We start from the raw sequence: 5,652 nt of genomic DNA, 5'->3' as shown, positions 1-5,652 counted from the left end.
TACCGGGTTGAAACGGCGGCGTTTTGGTTTAAACTGCAATAAAATCATTTGCAACCACATAAATATCAAAATATTTCCATATTTCACTTATATTCAACTTAATTTACCTGAATATCGTGGTTTCCTTCCATATTAATAACGAAATTGATTAAATTTTATTAATTTCAAACACTACATACACGCCAATAATAAGAAAGTAAACAAATACAGCTGATAGAATAGCGAACTCAAGAAACATACCACGCAGTGTTATATCAGTCATATTTTAATTTTGCATGTGAAACAACAACAGTGTTGTTATGACAGTCATAAAAAAATATGACARTACGACGATATGACACAATATGACACCTTATGAATACCCTAATTATATATTATGTAATGCAAGTGTTTGCGGTATTAGAGATATTACTTGTTATGTTAGTACCTTTTTTTTATCAAGTGTTAAACACGCTCCAAGAATTCTTAAATTTTGGATCAAAAAGTTACAGTCCTGGGCGGAATACTTGCGTTTTACATACATAATTTGATTAGCCGTTACAAAGAAAATTAGTTGGAGTTATAAGAATATAATTTTACAAATATTTCAATTAAATAAAATAAGCGAATTTTAAGATAAAAAACTAGGTTAGCTTAGGAAATCAGCCTTTATGATTTTCGTTACATTCAGAAGGCATTTCGAATATCAGTAAATGATATTTTCAGGGCGAAATATTGGACACTATGGCATTTAAATCACCTATTAGTAAATATATATCATTAATAAATAATTCCCTTTTATATTAAGCAACAATATTTGTAGTTTTTGTTATTTAATAAAATAAATTTGCTAAATATTTATACTGAAAATCCAAGGCCGCTATTCACCTCTCAGAAAGCTACCACGAAAAGATTTTCTGCTGTATATACTGTGGCGTTAACTCGTCTCCTTCGAAATGGAGACCGTTCTCGGACTTCCACAAGCTATCTAGAACAATCTTTAAGGAACAAGCTTTTTTTCTATGTTCCAAACAAGGTTTCAGAAAAACCGACTCCTTAACGTGTGACTTCTTCAATCTAAACTTCTACCTTGGAACCAGTATCAACACCAATAATAATATCATCATCGAAATCCCACGCTGAATAACTCTTGCCAACAGGTGTCCTTTGCGCATTGATCACGGCGAATATCGCATTCGATGGAACGATGAGCTCTATGATATCGCTTTCACCATGTTTGACAGTTTAGGCTCAAAGGCAGTATTTTTGGAGCGTCTTACACATATTTTTCTGATCCAAACAAATTAATTTATGTTTCATTAGACCATAGTTATGTGTCGCTTTGCGAAAGACACTATTTTCAAAATATTTTTCCTGTTTTAAAATGAAACTTTTTCACTCCGCGACCCACTGTAAATACAACTTTTGGATTTAATAACATATTTACACAAAATAAGACTAAACTTACTTAAGAGTATTATACATAAATTATTTTTTACGGAATTAACAGAAAAACCCTGAATTATTTGTGTTATTGTGCCTTGTTCTATTTATTTTTCCAGCTTAGAACTTGGTCACTCATAATATCTCAAATTATGGGAAATATTAAAAACAAAATCGAATAAAAAAAGGAGAGCATAATGAAGTATTGTTATCAGTGCACTACCTTACATCAGTTTTATGTATGTTATATAATTTTCGTACATAACTATCAACTTGGTTGTGTACGTTGTTTCTATTATTTTTACAAACAGTTTATATATGACATCGCTAGTGATAGAATAAAACTAAGTGCAGTTACAACATTAAATTATCTCCTTCTTTAAATGAAGCACCCTCACTTTTTGTTCTTGTTAAAGTCTGGGAAGTCCTTAATCATAAATCAGCATACACATGAACATCAGCTTGTGTAGAAGTTTCCCCAGTACTGAATACTGTTTGACGTGTTGTTTGCTATCGTCTGTCATGTTCGGTATGGAACGTTGATTCTTGACGTCTAGCAGTGAGTCATGTGTAGAAGTTCACGCAAATGAGGAAAATTCCTGAGTTGTATGGTTCAAGCAGCTTACGACTTCCTGACCAAGAATCCTTTGGGTAGCCAAAAAACAACAGTTTGAAAGCGAGAAAAAGTGAGAAAGCAAAACACCACCTCCACAGAGTTGTGCGCTGGGTTTGGGACTCGCCACGTAAAAGACCCTACCAACAAAAAGAAAACAAGAACCTCGGATAAGTGACCTCCCTTTAAATAAAGACCACTTCAAACGTGTTAAGAATTATGATTTGCCAGCTGGTTGATGCCCTCGTTGGAGTAAAGGCCGTCATCACCGTCGTCTAAAAAATGTGATGGACGGGACAGGGGCTGAGGCGAGTAGGTCCTTGTGGCATTTACTATAACGACCATATAAAAGAGAGCAAATTCGGTGTGAGATTCGTGGTGAGAGAGAGATTCCGTCGCCAAGTATTGTCATTCACCCCGGTGGATAAACGTCTAGCCACAATCCGCATCAAAGCGAGGTTTTTTAACATATTGCTGATTTACGCCCACGCCTCGATGGAAGAGCAGGACGATGTGGCCAAAGAGGCCTTATATGAGCGCTTGGAGTGCTACGATGACAAAATCGTGTTTGGCGACTTTAACAGTGGGCACAGAATGCATCTTTTGCACAACAGTCAGTCCTCCAAGAGGAAACATCATCAGATGGGTTGAGACTGAACACCTTCGCCGTGTTATCAGTATTACCAGCAAAATTCAGCATAGAATAATTCACCAAGCTTCCTGGCCGTCTCCGGATCGAAAAGCCATGCCTCCAGTGTTTTAGACGTATGTACGCTGAGAGGTTCTAACATCGACTCGGACCACTATCTTGTTGCAGACAAGATACGAAGCCGCCTCTGCGCAGCAAAAAATGCATTACACCAGGAAGCTTCGGCGTCGAGAAGCTACAATCACAACAGATAGCCGAACGAATTTCTACTGCACATGTACTCTGAGAGCACTTGTCAACTGCTCCGTACAAGGGAACTGTGGGAGGTGATTTCCACCTCCTTACGTACAGCTATAACTGAAACCACTTTTTTATGAGGTGTGCATTGTCGCAGTGGAGAGAAAGCAGATTGTCTACCTCGCATCGTTACAATTGAGCACACGTGCGCGATGGGATTGATTAAAGAAGGAAGCGAGACACATTTGCAGACAAAAAGAGAGAGGCAGAAATACGTGAGTCCGAAGAGCTTGACAAGCTGGTCTACAGGGGTAATGCTCGAAAATTTACAGAAAAAGTTGCGGCGACTAGCAGAAGGTTTCAAGACCAGGGCGAACTCTTGTAGAACCCACAGAGGGATCTAGTGACTGATGCCCAGAGCATACTAAAATTATAGAGGGAATAGTACTCCAGCCTGCTGAATGGCAGTCAAAGTATAACGTCAGGAGAAGGCGAACCCGATTCCCCACTCGATGACAATGGACCAGACCTTCCATTCTGCGACCATGAAAAAGTTCGAATAGCAATTGCCGGCCCAGCTATTCAAACACTGCGGCGAAGGGTCATGCATCAGCTACTTTGCAGAATACGGTCGGATTAAAGCATGCCCAACAAAAGGAATTTAAGTGTGCTCTGCCCAATCCACAAGAAGAGAGACCCCACAATCTGCGCCAACTATCGTGTCCTCAACATCGAATATAAGGTTCTATTAAGCTTATTGTGTCAAAGATTAAAGCCCACCATCAACAAACTGATTGAATCTTATCAGGGTGGCTATAGACGTGGAAAATCAACAACTGACTGCTTTTGACATCACGAAAAGGAGCTGCCTTTAAGCCGCGATGTCTGAATTTGTTATCCCCGGAAAACTAATACGGCTTACAAACTGATGCTGAGCAATACCTAAAGCTCCGTCAGGATCTCTCTGTTCCGTTCGATACCAAACGAGATTTCAAACAAAGCGACTCCCTATCGTCGACTTCTTCAGTCTGCTGCTGGAGAAAATAATTCCTCAACAACCGCGCCGTTAGTTCTGCTTTCTGCAGAATGGATAGAGATGCGAAGCAAATGGGTCTCCTAGTGAATGACGGCAAGACGAAATACCTCCTGTCATCAAACAAACAGTCGTCGTACTCGCGGCTATGCTTACACGTAACTGTTGATAGCCATAACTTCGAATTTGTAGATAATTTCGTCTATCTTGGAACCAGTATAAACACCAACAATAATGTCTGCCTCGAAAACCAACGAAGAATAAATCTTGCCAACAGGTGCTACTTCGGACTGAGTAGGCAATCGAGAAGCAAAGTCCTCTCTCGGCGAACAAAAACTCTATAAGTCAATCATTATCGCCGTGCTGCTATATGGTGCAGAGGTATGAACAATGACAGCATATGATGTGTCGACATTGCGAGTTATCGAGAGAAAGGTTCTGGGGAAGATTTTTAGTCCTTTACGTATTGGCCACGGCGAATATCGCATTCGATAGAATGATGAGCTCTATGAGGTATTCGACGAGATTGTCAGAGTTCAGCGAATTAAATAACAACGGCTACGCTGACTAGGTCATGTTGTTCGAATGGACGAAAACTATGCAGCTCTTAAAAGTTTTGGACGCAGTACCCACCGGGGGAAGCAAAGGAAGAGGAAAACCTCCACTCTGTTGGAAAGACAAGATGGAGAAGGTATTAAAAAAAGAAACGACTGTCGTGCTGTTGTTAACTCAGCTATAACCCCGTAAGCGGTGTCTACGCCAGAAAAGAAGAATAATAATTATTTGTAAATTTAGTTGAATGACAAAAAATACTTCAGTCAAACAACTATATATATGTGCGAAATTGCTTTTCTCTACAACTTGTGTTCTGCTAACGGCCCCCATTGGGGTAAAATGTGTCGATTTTGGAGATTAATTCAAAAATCAAAATTCAAGGTACAAGTAAATTTTCGGTATCAAACAAAAGTAGATAAAATTCTATATCACTAACTGAACAAATATTTGGCAAAAAATTTACAGTTTTCTTGTAATATTCTCTGAAACTTGCAAGTTTATTTCTTTTTGTATTGCACAGTGATACACGCGATTTTTTCATTTTTCGAAGTTTTTTATTTTCTTTAACTGAGCAAATCTTGAGAAAATTGTAATGGAGCCTTCTTGTTCAGGTAATTTAGTAAATACAAAATGATTTTATTTGTGTTTTTACGTGTCTCTAAGTATTTTAATTTTTTTTTGGGCGAAAGCCTTAAAATATTGGGATTTCGACCTTATATGTAGACATATAGTTGTGAGTTAAGCGGGGTAAAGCAAATCTTGTTTCATTCCTGTAATCTATGGCTTTTGTAGTTTCTTTTTGTAAAAAAAAAAGTTGCGYCAATATTGCGCACTTTCTCAGTATATGCATTTCTTTATGCGAACTGCCTGGTCAAATATACACGAATTCCTCAAGGCAGAAGAAGAGCAAATACAGCAATTGCAAAAAAAAGGTTTGTTATTGTTTCTTTTTTCACACCTTACGTTACAATAAGCGGCAGTTTAAATGCATAAGAACATATTCCGGAATAGTCTAAAATTCGCGTTTTACTTACATATGTATAATAATAAACATCAACACATACATTTTTGAAATAAAATTTTGATTTCTTACATTTTGTAATAATTAATTAATATGGAATAAGGTTCTTATCTAAGGTTTAG

This window comes from Bactrocera latifrons, unplaced genomic scaffold (assembly GCF_001853355.1).
Source record: "Bactrocera latifrons isolate USDA-ARS-PBARC rearing strain unplaced genomic scaffold, ASM185335v1 scaffold_852, whole genome shotgun sequence".
NCBI lineage: Eukaryota > Metazoa > Arthropoda > Insecta > Diptera > Tephritidae > Bactrocera > Bactrocera latifrons.
Note: the sequence above shows the minus strand (reverse complement) of the source record.